Here is a 16,804-nt window from a genome sequence, read left to right as displayed (position 1 = left end):
TATTATTTGCTTGGAATATGTTTTTCCATCCTTTCATTCTCAATGTACTATAGTTGGTTCATTTTTAAAAAATCCATTCTGTCAATCTCTATCTTTTGATTGTATAGTTTAATTTATTTACATTTAAAGTAATTACTGATGAAGGATTTACTTCTGTCATTTGCTATTAGTTTTCTATATGCCATATAGCTTTTTCTTGGTCCCCCATTTCTTGTATGACTGTCTTTTTAAATTTTAATGTGAATTATTTTAATTCCCTCATTTCATTTTACATATATTCTATAGCTATCTTCTTTGTAGTTATCATGTGGTTACCATCCTAAAGTTATAACACTGTAATTTGAATTTATACCAGCCTAACTTCAATAATATATAAGAACTGTGCTTCTATACAGTTCCATCTCCAACCTTTTCAGTTACTGATGTCACAAAATTACATCTTTATATTTTGTATATACAAAAACATAGACTAATAATTTTTCTTTTTAATGCATTAGTTTCTCAATTGTACAAATTTTTAACTGGAGTTACAGACCAAAGTTACAATAATAGTAGTTTAAAAAATTGCCAATGTATGTACCTTTGCCAGAGATCTTTATTTCTTCATATAGCTTTGAGGTATTCTAATGTCCCTTTATTTCAACCTAAAGGGTTCCCTTCAGCATTTCTTGCCAGGCATGTCTAGTGGTAACAAACTCCCTTAGCTTTTTTTAATTTAGGAATTTATTAATCTTCGCTCCCTTCTGAAAGACAATTTTGCCAGATATAAGATTCTTGATTAACAGGTTTCTTTCCTTCAGCAATTTGAACATAACATGCCCATTGCCTTCAGGCTTCCAAGTCTTCTGATGAAAAAACTCTTGTGTATAATCTTACTGTGTATCTTTTGAATGTGACAAGTCACTTCTCTATCATTTCTTTCAAGGTTCTTCATCTCTGTTTTGACTGTGGTTTCTTTTTCTTTTTGGCTGTGCTCATCTTTGTTGTGGTGCTAGGGCTTTCTCTTCTTGCAATGCATGGGCTGTAGAGGGCGTGCATGCAGTAGGTTTGGTCCGGAGGTTTGTGGGATCTTAATTCCTCGACTAGGGATTGAATCCCAGCCCTCAGCAGTGAGAGCTTGGAGTCTTCACCACTCGACCACAAGGGAATTCCTGAAAGCAGTTCACTGTAGTGATCAAAGGGCAATCTTTCACCATGGTAAATGACATAGATGAAAGATCAAAAGCTAAGATTATATTTAATGGGAAAGAACTATATGTTTTCTTCCTAAGATTAGACAAGAGCCAAGATGTCCATGCTCATCCCTTCTATTCTACAGTATACTAAATGCCCTAGGAAATGCAGTAAAAGAAGGAAATTCAGACTAGACAGGAAGTAGTAAAAGTATCTTTATTCACAAATGACATGGTTTTGTATGCATAAAATTCTAAGAAGTCTAAAAAACCTATTAGAACTCCAGTGATATCATAGGAAAGAAAGTCAATATACAGGAAAATTATATATATAATTTTCCAGTTATTCAGCAATAGAATTTATCATAATATTAAAAATTATGATATACTTAAGGCTAAGTTTAACAAAATATGTAGAAAACCTGAACACTGAATATTACAAGACATTGCTAAGAAAAATTAAAGGCCTAAATAAAAGGAGATGTTTATGGACTTGTCAGACCTAACAGTGTTAACATATGAATTACCTCCATATTGATCTATAGATTCAGTGCATTCCATGTTATAATCCTTAAATCCATTGTGCCCTATAGAAATTGACAAGCTAATTTTAAAATGTGTAAAAAGGACCTTCAACAAAGCAATTTGAGATGAGCAGCAATTAATATTTTTTGGTATTAGAAGAATAAGAAACACATGGTACCATGGCATTGGGGAGTTTTCTGAGATATGAGTTTATATTTTGCTAATTTTGAACAAAGCAACTCAATAGAGAAAGGTAATCTCTTCAAGAAATGGCCCCAGAATAAATGAATATTCCTTCTTTTAACAGATATATTGGTTGCATACACTATGACAATTATTGCACAAGTGGTAGGGATAAAGAAGTGAGCTATCAAATTCTGGCTTTTAATCCTGGTTTCCTGTAGGCATTATTTTTCTAATTAATTTTGTTATTTTAAAATTAATGTCCCAATTACAGTTCTTTCTTCATAGAAAAAGTTTTGATACATAGGTATCTCATTATTATTCTTTCCTGAATAGGCTACCATTTCAAATTTATACATACATACATGTGATCACTTCCCAAATGGAGATGTTAAAAATATCCCTATTCAGATCACTAATTACAAAACAGGAGCTGTATGATAGAAAACTCCAGCAGTGACTACCTCGACCAATTCCAATTAGTATTACTAATTACTATTAGTAATTTAGCAATTAGTATTACTAATTATGGGAAACTCTGATAGTAGGTGTTTGCAAATATATGCAGTATTACCTTAGAAGTGTTCTTCAGAATCCACTGAAATCTTTTAAACTTACAATATAGGAAAAACCTGGGGTTGAGGAAAAAGTTAAATGACAGAGTGAGGAAGCAAATCTAGAAAGTGAGCCATTCGGTAATCAACTTCCTTCAAGAAAAAGGTGGGGTTTAAGTGCAAAAGATTAATATTCAGGGGCAAAGTCTACAGCTTCTTCTTCAGTTCAGTTCAGTTCAGTTGCTCAGTCGTGTCCAACTCTTTGCGACCCCATGAATTGCAGCACGCCAGGCCTCCCTGTCCATCACCAACTCCCGGAGTTCACTCAGACTCACGTCCATCAAGTCAGTGATGCCATCCAGCCATCTCATCCTCTGTTGTCCCCTTCTCCTTCTGCCCCCAATCCCTCCCAGCATCAGGGTCTTTTCCAATGAGTCAACTCTTTGCATGAGGTGGCCAAAGTATTGGAGTTTCAGCTTCAGCATCAGTCCTTCCAATGAACACCCAGGACTGATCTCCTTTAGGATGGACTGGTTGGATCTCCTTGCAGTCCAAGGGACCCTCAAGAGTCTTCTCCATCACCACAGTTCAAAAGCATCAATTCTTCGGCCCTCAGTTTCTTCAGTCACGTCCAACTCTTCATGACCCCAAGGACTGCAGCATGCCATGCTTCCTTGTCCATCACCAACTCCCGGAGCTTACCCAAACTCATGTCCTTAGAGTCAGTGATGCCATCCAACCATATCATCCTCTGTTGTCCTCTTCTCCTGCCTTCAATCTTTCCCAGCACCAGGGCCTTTTTCCAATGAGTCAGTTCTTCGTATCAGGTGGCCAAAGTATTGGAGTTTCTGCTCCAGTGTCAGTCTTTCCAATGAATATTCAGGACTGATTTCCTTTAGGATGGACTGGTTGGATCTCCTTGCAGTCCAAGGAACTCTCAAGAGTCTTTTCCAACTGGTTTTTAAAAATTAAGATGAATTACCTGACGTTCCAAATGATTTAAAAGCAATTGGAAGGCTTTTAAATTCACTTATTCAATCGTATTAGAATATGTCATAAATGCTGTCAATATTATGAGCATTAATAATGTTTCCCACTTTCTCTGAATTGGCCACCAGTATGATGATGATATTCTGATAATTTAAACACAGGAATGACAAGTGAAGGCTTTCTTACCTTTTCTGAATTAAATATCATGAATTCTCTAATAAAAGATGAGAATATTTTCTAAAAGCCTACCAACATATTTTATATTCAAAAGATTCTCACCAGCACAAATTCTCTGATGTTAAACAACGTTTGAACCATACATAAAGGACTTTCTAAATTCCTTAAATTCTTAGGGTTTGATAGCCATGTGGTTTCTCTGATGTGCTCTAAGGCCTTTATGTCTAAAGGCCTTTATGTCTAAAAGTCTTCCTGTATTTTTTACATTTAAAAGGTTTCTCAACAGTGTGTATCCTCTGATATTCAGTAAGAAATGAATTAAGTCTAAAAGTCTTTCCACATTTCCTTACATTCAAAGGGTTTCTCACCTGTATGAATGCTCTGATGTCCAATAAGTTGTCCATACACAGTAAAGGCTTTGTCACATTTGTTACATTCATAAGATTTCTCACCAGTATGAATTCTCTGATGTTGAACAAGGTAAGAGTCAGAACTAAAGGCCTTCCCACATTCCTTACACCCATAGGGTCTCTCACCAGTATGGATTCTATGTTGTACAATGTATGAGGCATGACTAAAAATTTTGCACATGCTTTACATTCATAGGGTCATTAGTGTGAATTTTCTGATGTTGTATAAGATGTACATGTACTCTAAAAGCCTTTCCACATTCCTGACACTCAGAGGGTTTCTCACTAGTATAAACCTTCTGATGTACAGTAAGTTGATAACAACTAATAAAAACCTTGCCACACACCTGACATTCATAGAGTTTCTCACCTGTATGAATTCTCTAATGCTGAACCAGCTAAGCCAGTACTAAAGGCCTTACCACCCTCCTTACACTCATAAGGTTTCTCACCTGTATGAAGCCTTTCATGTTGAACAAGGTATGAGGCTTGACTAAGGGCTTTTCCACATTCTTTGCATTCATAGGGCTTAACTCCTGGATGAATTCCCTGATGTGCATTAAGAAATGAACTAAGTCTAAAGGCCTTTCCACATTCCTTGCATTCAAAGGGTTTCTTATCAGTGTGAATACTCTGATGTCAAGTAAGCTGTCCATAAACAGTAAAGGCCTTCCCACATTCCTTACACTCATAGGGTTTCTCACTTACATGAATTCTCTGATGTTTAATAAGGGGGAGGGGGGAGCTAGTGCTAAAGGTGTTCCCACATTCTTTACATTTATAGGGTTTTTCACAATATGAATTCGCTGATGTTGAACAAGGTATAAGAAGGTACTAAAGGCCTTTTCACATTCTTTACAGACAAAAGGTTTTTCCAGTGTGAATCCTCTGATGCCAAATAAGTTTTCATGCACTATGAAAGTTTTCCTTTCATTCCTTACATTCACAGGGCTTCTCACAGTTATGGTTCTTTGATGTTGAACAAGGTATGAGCTATTATAAAAAGCTTTCCCATATTCCCCACATTCATAGCGTTTCTCACTAGTATGCAGACTCTGATGTACAGTAAATTGATGGCAACTGCTAAAGGTCATCCCACATTCCTTACATGCATTTGGTTTCTCACCAGTACGAGTTCTTCCATGCTTAACAAAGGCTGAAGTGAAGTGAAGTCGCTCAGTTGTGTCCGATTCTTTGCAACCCCATGGACTGTAGCCTACCACACTTCTCCATCCATGGAATTTTCCAGGCAAGAGTACTGGAGTGGGTTGCCATTTCCTTCTCCAGAGGATCTTCCCAACCCAGGGATCGAACCTGGGTCTCCCACATTGTAGGCAGACGCTTTACCATCTGAGCCACCAGGGAAGTAAGCTTTCCCACATTCCTTACATTTTTAGGATTTCTCACCAACATGCAACCTCTGATGTACAGTGAGCTGATTTCTTTTGCTAAAGTTTTCTCCACATTCTTTACACTGGTAGATTTTTCTGCTAGAACATGTTCTCTCATGTTGAACATGCATTGAGACTTGACAAAAACTCTCCCCATATTCCTGACATTCACTTCATTTCTCTCTATTAAAATTTCTCTGATGCAGAGCAAAAGATGCACATTTTTTCATAGGTGAGAATTTCTTTATAGCTGATTATTTCATCCTTCAATGAAAAAATCTGAAAGAAAACAAAAACTTCCCAAATATTTTATTTTCCTATATGAGAAAAATTGGATTTCAATGGAAGGAACAAATTGAAAAGAGTGTCCATTAAAAATGGGTAACCTAGATAATATTAAAATACTGTTATGAAAATTTTAAAAAAGGTCAAAGAGGAATGCAGAGATGAATGAGAGTATGTAAAATAGAAAGGCTGGTGATTAGCAACAAAGGTTTCATTTCTGATACTTAGATATGGATAAGAATCTCTAAAAGAGCCTGTTAAAAAACTGATACTCAAGCACCATCGCAGACCCCATGAATCAAAACATGCAGGGAACATTCCTGGGCACTAATATTTTTTTTTTTTTTTTAAACATTTCAAACAGGTTTCTGGTATAGATGAAATTTCATCCCCCACCCCCTTTTATACTTGACATTTAGAATAGAATCCACATATCTTTCCATTAATAATATGGTCCCTGCTTACCTATCAGGCCTCATATCAAGTCATAATTCCCTTTGTTCCCTATTTACCTCACTTGCCCCTTTCAGCACCTAGAATGTGTCACAAATTTTCTCATCTTTGGTTCCATCTGCTGGTGGCTTCAACTCCCCCAAACCCTTTGGCACATGTTGTTTTCAGACTGGATCTTTCTCATCCTATATATGGTGGTGGTGATTTAGTTGCTGAGTTGTGTCCAACTCTTATGATCCCATGGGCTGTAGCCTGCCATGTTCCTCTGTCCATGGGATTCTCCAGGAAAGGATACTGGAGTGGGTTGCCATTTCCTTCTCTAGGGGATCTTCCTGACCCAGGGATAGTTTAAGGTAAACCATCACTTCATCAGGAATACTGAAAACTGCTAACCTTGTCTAAGGATGTCCATGCTTTTCTGTTCTAATGCTTCATTCTTGTCATTCCTACCTGTTTCAGTTACACAATTATTTCTCTTTGTTATGATTTTTATTTCCCCCAAACCTCCCTCTAGTAGGTAGTATTAAGGCCTTCATGACCTTTGCTTTCATCATGCCTATGAAGATACTGCATCACATGGAAAAAGGTATATAATCAAGTTTACCCCATTAGCTGATATATCACAAGGTGATGATCCTGGATTCTCTGGGAAAGCCCTTCAAAGAGCTTTCTCTTGTCTCAGGAAAGAAGGGGAATCAGAGACATTCAAAGTGAGAGGACGAGACCTTGCCGGCTGTTGGCTTGAAGACAGAGGGGGCCACATGGAAAGCTGAGAAAAGAAATTCTGCCCAATAACCAGAAAGAGGTTGAAAGAGGACTCCATGTGCTAAAGAACTGCAGCCACAGCTGGTACTTTGTTTAGCCATCACATGCTGAACTTCTGACCTGCAGAACTACGTGATAATAAGTAAGTGTAGTTTTAAGCTACTAGTTTCTGGTAGTTTGTCACATAGTGGTAGAGAGATAATATACTTCCCAAGAGCAAGCCCAACCCCTGTTTCATTCAGCACTGAGTGGACAGATAATGCTCTAGCATGAAGTAGGAACTGATTACAAAACAACAACAAAAAAATACCTAGACTGAAGAAATGAATTAGGATATTATTAAAACATACTATTATAAAAATAATTAACTGATAATCTATTAATATGAAATAGGGAATCCTTGAAAAAATAAACAGTTTATGAATGAGGCAGGGAAAATACAAGGTGAGCCTGAGAAAGTAAGGAAAATTTCAAAGATTCATGGCTTGGCCAAGAATCAGAGAAGACAACATGGAGCTCTGTGTGGCAGATACAATAACAAAGGGAGCATACATGATTATTTTGAATTATACATTCTTAGGTGGCTGCGCGGGTGCAGGAGGGCCGAGAGGAGCTACTCCATGTTCAAGGTCAGGAGGGGCAACGGTGAGGAGATACCCCTCGTCCAAGGTAAGGAGCAATGGTGGCGCTTTGCTGGAGCAGCCGTGAAGAGATACCCCACATCCAAGGTAAGAGAAACCCAAGTAAGACGGTAGGTGTTGCGAGAGGGCATCAGAGGGCAGACACATTGAAACCATAATCACAGAAAACTGGTCAATCTAATCACACGGACCACAGCCTTGTCTAACTCAATGAAACTAAGCCATGCCGTGTGGGGCCACCCAAGACGGGCAGGTCATGGTGGAGAGGTCTGACAGAATGTGGTCCACTGGAGAAAGGGAATGGCAAAGCACTTCACTATTCTTGCCTTGAGAACCCCATGAAGAGTGTGGAAAGGCAAAATGATAGGATACTGAAAGAGGAACTCCCCAGGTCAGAGGGTGCCCAATATGCTACTGGAGATCAGTGGAGAAATAACTCCAGAAAGAATGAAGGGATGGAGCCAAAGCAAAAACAATACCCAGTTGTGGATGGGACTGGTGATAGAAGCAAGGTCTGATGCTGTAAAGAACAATATTGCATACGAACCTGGAATGTCAGGTCCATGAATCAAGGCAAATTGGAAGTGGTCAAACAGGAGATGGCACGAGTGAATGTTGACATTCTAGAAATCAGTGAACTAAAATGGACTGGGATGGGTGAATTTAACTCAGATGATGATTATATCTACTACTGCGGGCAAGAATCCCTTAGAAGAAATGGAGTAGCCATCATGGTCAACAAAAGAGTCCGAAATGCAGTACTTGGATGCAATCTCAAAAATGACAGAATGATCTCTGTTGGTTTCCAAGGCAAACCATTCAATATCACAGTAATCCAAGTCTATGTCCCAACCAGGAACGCTGAAGAAGCTGAAGTTGAATGGTTCTATGAAGACCTACAAGACCTTTTAGAACTAACACCCAAAAAAGATGTCCTTTTCATTATCAGTTCAGTTCAGTTCAGTTCAGTCGCTCAGTCATGTCCGACTCTTTGCAACCCCATGAATCGCAGCACGCCAGGCCTCCCTGTCCATCACTAACTCCCGGGGTTCACTCAGACTCACGTCCATCAAGTCAGTGATGCCATCCAGCCATCTCATCCTCTGTCGTCCCCTTCTCCTCCTGCCCCCCAGTCCCTCCCAGCATCAGAGTCTTTTCCAATGAGTCAACTCTTCGCATGAGGTGGCCAAAGTACTGGAGTTTCAGCTTTAGCATCATTCCTTCCAAAGAAATCCCAGGGCTGATCTCCTTCAGAATGGACTGGTTGGATCTCCTTGCAGTCCAAGGGACTCTCAAGAGCCTTCACCAACACCACAGTTCAAAAGCATCAATTCTTTGGCGCTCAGCCTCTTCACAGTCCAACTCTCACATCCATACATGACCACAGGAAAAACCATAGCCTTGACTAGATGGACCTTTGTTGGCAAAGTAATGTCTCTGCTTTTAAATATGCGATCTTGGTTGGTCATAACTTTCCTTCCAAGGAGTAAGCGTCTTTTAATTTCATGGCTGCAGTCACCATCTGCAGTTATTTTGGAGCCCCCCAAAATAAAGTCTGACACTGTTTCCACTGTTTCTGCATCTATTTCCCATGAAGTGATGGGACCAGATGCCATGATCTTCGTTTTCTGAATGTTGAGCTTTAAGCCAACTTTTTCACTCTCCTCTTTCACTTTCATCAAGAGGCTTTTTAGTTCCTCTTCACTTTCTGCCATAAGAGTAGTGTCATCAGCATATCTGAGGTTATTGATCTTTCTCCCGGCAATCTTGATTCCAGCTTGTGCTTCTTCCAGTCCAGCGTTTCTCATGATGTACTCTGCATAGAAGTTAAATAATCAGGGTGACAATATACAGCCTTGGCATACTCCTTTTCCTATTTGGAACCAGTTTGTTGTTCCATGTCCAGTTCTAACTGTTGCTTCCTGAAGTGCATACAGATTTCTCAAGAGGCAGGTCAGGTGGTCTGGTATTCCCATGTCTTTCAGAATTTTCCACGGTTTATTGTGATCCACATAGGGGACTGGAATGCAAAAGTAGGAAGTCAAGAAACACCTGGAGTAACAGGCAATATTGGCCTTGGAATACAGAATGAAGCAGGGCAAAGGCTAATAGAGTTTTGCCAAGAGAACGCACTGGTCATAGCAAACACCCTCTTCCAACAACACAAGAGAAGACTCTACACATGGACATCACCAGATGGTCAACACCGAAATCAGATTGATTGTATTCTTTGCAGCCAAAGATGGAGAAGTCAACAAAAACAAGACCAGGAGCTGAATGTGCCTCAGATCATGAACTCTTTATTGCCAAATTCAGACTTAAATTGAAGAAAGTAGGGAAAACCACTAGACCATTCAGGTATGACCTAAATGAAATCCCTTATGATTATACAGTGGAAGTGAGAAATAGATTTAAGGGACTAGATTTGATAGAGTGCCTGATGAACTATGGATGGAGGTTCATGACATTGTACAGGAGTCAGGGATCAAGAGCATCCTCATGGAAAAGAAATGCAAAAAAGCAAAATGGCTGTCTGGGGAGGCCTTACAAATAGCTGTGAAAAGAAGAGAAGCAAAAAGCAAAGGAGAAAAGGAAAGATATCAGCATCTGAATGCAGAGTTCCAAAGAATAGCAAGAAGAAATAAGAAAGCCTTCCTCAGAGATCAATGCAAAGAAATAGAAGAAAGCAACAGAATGGGAAAGACTAGAGATCTCTTCAAGAAAATTAGAGATACCAAGGGAACATTTCATGCTCACTTGGCAACCAGCATCTGTAAGCTGCCAGCCTTTCCCCTAGGTCTCTGTCTCCGGAGGCGGAGGCTGGAGCCACTCTGATCCTCCCAGCACAGGGAGCCCCTGGTAGCAGGAGGGCAAGAGCTGTAAACTCCTGGGGCAACCAGCATCTGCTCAGGCAGCCCTGGAGGCCACAGAGGGTGGGGGGCTGAGGTGGAGAGGAGAGACCAGAGCAGCAGGGGCCTAAGACCCCCCAGCGTCTTCCTTTCAGGCAGCTGCTATAAAGGACATGTTTTTCCTTCCTCTCCTCCTCATACAGTAGTTCAGAGCTCCCGATGCTACCTCTTCCCTGGCCATATCCAGCCCCTCTCCATGCCCTGGTGCCAGGGAAAGGTATGAGCCAGCAGCATTACCATCTGGGCACTGAAGCTTTCTGAGGTGAAACCTGGGACGCTGCTTTCCACAGAATCTTTTCCTGGTAACCATGTTCTCTTTTCCTTCCTTCAAATTTGGTAAAACAGCATACAAGCCTTATACTTATTTTCTAGGTGGTATAGATGATAGCAGCAGCCCAGAATTTTTTTTTTTAATTATTATGATTATTTTTTAAATTTAAATTTATTTATTTTAATTAGAGGCTAATTACTTTACAATATTGTATTGGTTTTGCCATACATCAACATTAATCTGCCATGGGTGTACACGTGTTCCCAATCCTGACCCCCCTCCCCTGCCCCCATACCATCCCTCTAGTTCATCCCAGTGCACCAGCCCCAAGCTTCCTGTATCCTGAAGCAGCCCAGAATTTGAACCCAGTCCATCTGATTCTAGAGCTCCTGAATTTAACCACCTGGGTTGTGGCACCTCATCATGCCAGCATCACTTACAATTAAAAAAATTAGTCTTTATGGTACTTATTGCAAAATTCAGGCTTAAATTGAGGACACTAGGGAAAACCACTAGGCCATTCAGGTATGACCTAAATCAAATCCCTTATGATTATACAGTGGAGGTGACAAATAGATTCAGGGTATTAGATCTGGTAGATAGAGTGCCTGAAAAACTCTGGACAGAGGTTCATAACATTGTACAAGAGGCAGTGACCAAAATCACCCCAAAGGAAAAGAAATGCAGCAAGGCAAAATGGTTGTCTGAGGAGGCTTTACAGACAGCTGAGAAAACAATAGAAGCAAAAGGCAAAGGAAAAAGGGGAAAATATACCCAACTAATGCAGAGTTCCAGAGAATAGCCAGGAGAGATAAGAAAGCCTTCTTAAGCAAACAATGCAAAGAAATAGAGGAAAACAGTAGAATAAGAATGACTAGAGATCTCTTTAGGAAAACTGCTGATACCAAAGGAACATTTCATGCAAATATGGGCATGATAAAGGACAGAAACCACAAGGACCTAACAGAAGCAGAAGAGATTAAGAAGAGGTGTCAAGAATACACAGAAGAACTATACAAAAAATATCTTCATGACCCAGATAACCATGATAGTATGATGTCTCACCTAGAGCCAGACATCTTGGAATGTGAAGTCAAATAAGCTTTAAGCATTACTAACTACTAACAAAGCTAGTGGAGGTAATGGAATTCCAGCTGAGCTATTTCAAATCCTAAAAGATGATGCTGTGAAAGTGCTGCACTCAATATGCCAGCAAATTTGGAAAACTCAGCAGTGGCCTCAATACTGGAAAAGGTCAGTTTTCATTCCAATTCCAAAGAAAGGCAATGCCAAAGAATGTTCAAACTACTGCACGTTTGTGCTCATTTTACATGACAGCAAGGTAATACTCAAAATCCTTCAAGCTAGGCTTTAATGTATGTGAACCAAGAAGTTCCAAATGTCCAAGCTGGTTTTAGAAAAGGCAGAGGAACCAGAGATCAAATTACCAACATCCAATGGATCATAGAAAAAGCAAGGGGATTTCAGGAAAACATCTATTCCTGCTTCATTGAGTATGCTAAAACCTTTGATTGTGTGGATCACAACAAACTGGAAAATTCTTAGAGATGAGAATGCCAGACCACCTTACCTGTCTCCCAACAAACCTGTATGCAGGTCAAGAAGCAATAGTTAAAACCAGACATGGAACAATGGACTGGTTCAAAATTGGGAAAGGAGTACATCAAGGCTGTATGTTGTCACCCTGCTTATTTAACTTATATGCAGAGAACACCATGCAAAATGCTGGGCTGGATGAAGCTCAAGCTGGAATCAAGATTCCCAGGAGAAATATCAATAACCTCAGATACGCAGATGACACCACTCTAATGGAAGAAAGCAAAAAAGAACTAAAGAGCCTCTTGATGAAGTGGAAAGAGGAGAGTGAAAAAGCTGGCTTAAAACTCAACATTCAGAAAACCAAGATCATGGCATCTGGTCTCACCACTTCATGACAAATAGATGGGGAAAAAATAGAAACAGTGAGAGACTTTATTTTGGGGGGCTCAAAAATCACTGCAGATGATGACTGCAGCCATGAAATTAAAAGATGCTCCTTCGAAGAAAAGCTATGACAAACCTAGACAGCATATTAAAAAGCAGAGACAACATTTTGCCAACAAACGTCTGTGTAGTCAAAGCTATGGTAGTCATGTACAGATGTGAGAGTTGTACCATAAAGAAGACTTAGCACTGAAGAATTGATGCTTTTGAGTTGTGGTGCTGGGAAAGAGTCTTGAGAGTCCCTTGGACAGCCAGGAGATCAAACCAGTCAATCCTAAGGGAAATCAACCCTGAATATTCATTGGAAATACTGATGCTGAAGCTGAAGCTCCAATATTTTGGCCACCTGATGAAAGAGCTGACTCATTTGAGAAAACCCTGTTGCTGGGAAAGATTGAAGGTGGGAGGAGAAGGGGATGACAGAGGATGAGATGGTTGGATGGCATCACTGACTCAATGGACATGAGTTTGAGTAAACTCCAGGAGTTGGTGATGGACAGGGAGGCCTGGCATGCTGCAGTCCATGTGGTTGCAAAGAGTTGGATGCAACTGAGCATGAACACATGCAAACATATGATCTCATATATTCTTCTTTTAGGTTGTAATTAGCTGATCTTTACTACAAACATTGCTGAGAGAAAAGTTTTGCTGCTCTTCAGTTGCTAAATCAAGTCCGACTCTTTGAGACCCCATGGACTGCAGCATACCAGACTTCCCTGTCCTTCACTACCTCCCAGAGTTTGCTCAAACTTATGTCCATTGAGTCAAAGATGTTATCCAACCATCTCATCCTCTGTTGCCCACTTCTCCTCCTGCCCTCAATCATTTACAGCATTTGCCGTTTCCTTCTCCAGGGGATCTTCTGGACCTAGGGATCGAACTTGGGTCTCCCACATTGCAGGCAGATTCTTTACCGTCTGAGCCATGAGGAAATCCCAAGTTTGCTGAGTTCTGATTTCAAATGGGTGTCAGAGTTTGTCCAGTGCTTCTTCTGCATCTATGGATCTGATCATTTGATTTTTCTTTTTTAGCCTGTTGATGTGATGGATTGTATTACTTGATTTTCATCTTGCTGCTGGACTGGTTGTTGCCATCTCTCCCGTCACAACCTCTGCTGTGGCTGCTCTGCTGCCACCTCCTTTGCTCTGTCACCTGCTCCAGTCTACCCACTTTTGGGTGCACAGATGGATGGATTGCTCAGATGTCCTGGTATGCTGGACAGAAGCATTTTTTCCTCAGTTTTAGAGATCTGATGAGTTGTAAATCAAAGGGGAGAGAAAAAAAGAACAGCTCTCACAATCATGATGCTGATGTCACTCCTTTAAATGTTGAACCAGCCTTCCATGATTGGGCTAAATCCCACTTGGTCATGGTGTGTAATACTTTATATGCATGTTAAGTTGCTTCAGTCGTGTCCAGCTCTTTGCAACGGCTTGGAGTGTAGCCCTCCAGGCTCCTCTGTCCATGGGACTCTCCAAGAAAGAGTACTGGAGTGGGTTGCCATGTGCTCCTCCAAGGGATTTTCCTGATCCAGGAATCGAACCTGCATCTCATGTCTTCTGCATTGGCAGGTGCTTCTGCACTAGCACCACCCGGGACGTCCAGTACTTTATATACATTGTTGAGTGTGGTTTGCTTCTAGTTTGTTGAGGATTTTTAGGTCTATGTTCATGAGACATTGTTCTGAAATTTTCTTGTCATAGGTGTCTGATTTTGGTGTTAGGGATGCTGACATCAGAGAGTGGGTTGAGGAAGTCTTTTCTCTGCTTCTGTCCTCTAAAATAGATTGTAGAGAATTGATATAATTTCTCCCTTAAATGTCTGGTAGAATTCCAAGTGAACCCATTTGGGCTTCAGGCTTTGTGTTTTGGAAAGTAACTAACTATTGAATTCATTTCCTGAAGAGATTTAGGCTTATTCAAATGGTCTGTTTCTTCTTGTGTGAATTTTGGCAAACCGTGTCTCTGTCCATGTCATCTAGCTTATCACATTTGTGGGCATAGATTTGTTTATGGTATTCGTTTATTATCCTTTTAATGACCATGTAATCTTAACAATGTTTCCTCTTTCATTTCTGGTATGTCTCTGGGGAGGCCTCCTTCTGAATGGGTCTCCATAGAATTGTTAACTTTTCAGACTTGTTCACACTGAGCTTCCAGAAGCTTGTCAATGAGAGTTCAGGTTTTCCTTCTCTGGCACTGGTTCCCACAGTGGTTTCTGCTCCCAAGTCTTTGTTCCGGTAAGCTGTGACTCCTTGGGTTCACCTGTCTCTCCAGTCTTAGGGGTAACAGTTTGCCCTGTGTGCTCACCCCTTTCCCAGTTTGAAGAAGAGCTGTTGATTGTTCAGTCTGTTTAGCTCTTTCCTTGTTAGGACAGAGTGGCAACCCTTAAATGTGGAACTTGAAGTCTCCTTGTCTTTTTCTTCTTCTTCTTTTTTTTTTTTTTAATATTCCATAGTCTGGCCATCCAGGCATGGACTATGGTTATTTTATTATTTTGCTGCACCAAATGGCTTGTAGGATCTTAGTTCCCCAACCATAGATCAAACCTGGGCCATCAGCAGTAAAAGTGCGGAATCCCAAACACCCAACCACGACAGAATTTCCTTGTCTTCGTTTTTGGAGGAGATTCTGAAGAATTGCTTATTAATTCTAAGTTTTATCTGCTCTTTATCTGTCCTTATCTGCTCCCACATCCCTAATAAGTCCTTCAGCTTTAACATATAGTCTTTGTCTTTCCTTCTGTATTGTAAATTCCTTTGGGGCAAGAGATGTCTTTAAACTCTGTATCATTCGGCCCTAGCAGAATGTTTAGTATAGAATCATCACTGGATAAATGTTCAACAAAACATATAACAGCTGAGGAAAATGTTGGTGTTTTTCTTTTTCTCCCAGCTTTAGATAGCTCTTATAACAGATAAATTGTCTTAGACAAGAAATATTTTAAGAAATAAGTCTAGTGGAGACAGCAGGATTATACAGTCAGCCAGATCTGGGTGTCATTGTTCAGTCGCTCAGTCGTGTCTGACTCTTTGTGACCCCATGGACTGCAGCACGTCAGGCTTCCCTGTGAAATTATTACTATTGGGATTTGCTATTTTAGGCCTTTAGAGTAATGCCAGAAACCAATTATTTTTCCAAATTGGTCTTTTCCAGTTATTTCCTTGAAAGAAGGAACTTTTCTTGGAGCATGGAAACATTTCCAGTATAATATGTGATATCCTAAACCTAAAACTGCAATGCTTACATGTCGGGAGCCGCGTTAGGCATTACTGACAAAATGGAGGCACAGCCCCAGACCCCTCTCCTCATTCCGCAGGCACGGCCCCAGGATGAAGGAGTTAGGCCCAGTAATTCTGACTTGTCTTTTCCTCTCCTCGGCTGAGTTGACCGAAAAGGAATATTAAGGTGCTTATTGTTCTTGAGAGGAGCATGAGAAGGCACAAAGCCTTCTGCAGCTGTGCTCAGAAAATAATTCATAAAGTTAATCATTGACATTTGTTCAAGGACTTTTACAAAAGAGTGTTCCAGGATGAGCACATAGACTGTAGCTTGAGGCCATGGGAGGGATTGCTATTTGAAGCCTATTTGTGAGGAGAATGTTTATGGCAAAGGAGTTTGTTGAATTTAGGGCTTAGAAATAATTAAAACAGTTAGAAGTTAAAGTTAAAGATTTAAGGAATGTTGTAAAGTTAGCATATTTTACTATAGCTTATAGAAGTTAGGAATTTTTAGAGATACTATAGCTAGAAGCCTTTTTAAGAGATAGTGAGCTCAGGATGTTAGGGGCAAACAGGATTTAGGAAGATAAGTAGTAAACTGAGGAATGTAGCATAAGTTACTATGTAATCACAAGTTAACTATAGGACATGTTAGAGGAGGTAGATAATAGATGATAAGGCTGATTCCGAGAGAATCACTGAAGCAGGAACTCTGAAGAGCAACAGTGATTTATGGAGATAATAAATCTGGGAGAGGGGGAACTGAAATGTCAAACCTCTGGCCTAATGTTTTTGTAAAAGTATAAAAGATAATCTTAAACTTGAAATAAACAGGCAGTCCAAAAGAAAACTGA

At 40.1% G+C, this 16,804-nt stretch overlaps 1 protein-coding gene across 4 annotated transcripts in view; it reads left to right on the top strand.

Annotated features, from left to right (window-relative positions):
• Nucleotides 1-16,804, top strand: part of ZNF792 (zinc finger protein 792) — a 37,241-nt gene extending 20,437 nt beyond the window's left edge. For 2 of the 4 annotated variants that reach the window (XR_009491380.1, XR_009491379.1), the window contains 2 exons: nt 6,823-7,047; nt 7,486-16,804. The gene's annotated coding sequence lies outside the window, so the exon portion shown is untranslated. The remainder of the gene's footprint in view (nt 1-6,822; nt 7,048-7,485) is intronic. The other 2 variants (XR_009491382.1, XR_009491381.1) reach the window with 2 other exon arrangements.

Source organism: Bos taurus, chromosome 18 (assembly GCF_002263795.3).
Source record: "Bos taurus isolate L1 Dominette 01449 registration number 42190680 breed Hereford chromosome 18, ARS-UCD2.0, whole genome shotgun sequence".
In the NCBI taxonomy this organism is placed as follows: domain Eukaryota; kingdom Metazoa; phylum Chordata; class Mammalia; order Artiodactyla; family Bovidae; genus Bos; species Bos taurus.
This window is presented reverse-complemented; position numbering and strand designations above follow the sequence as displayed.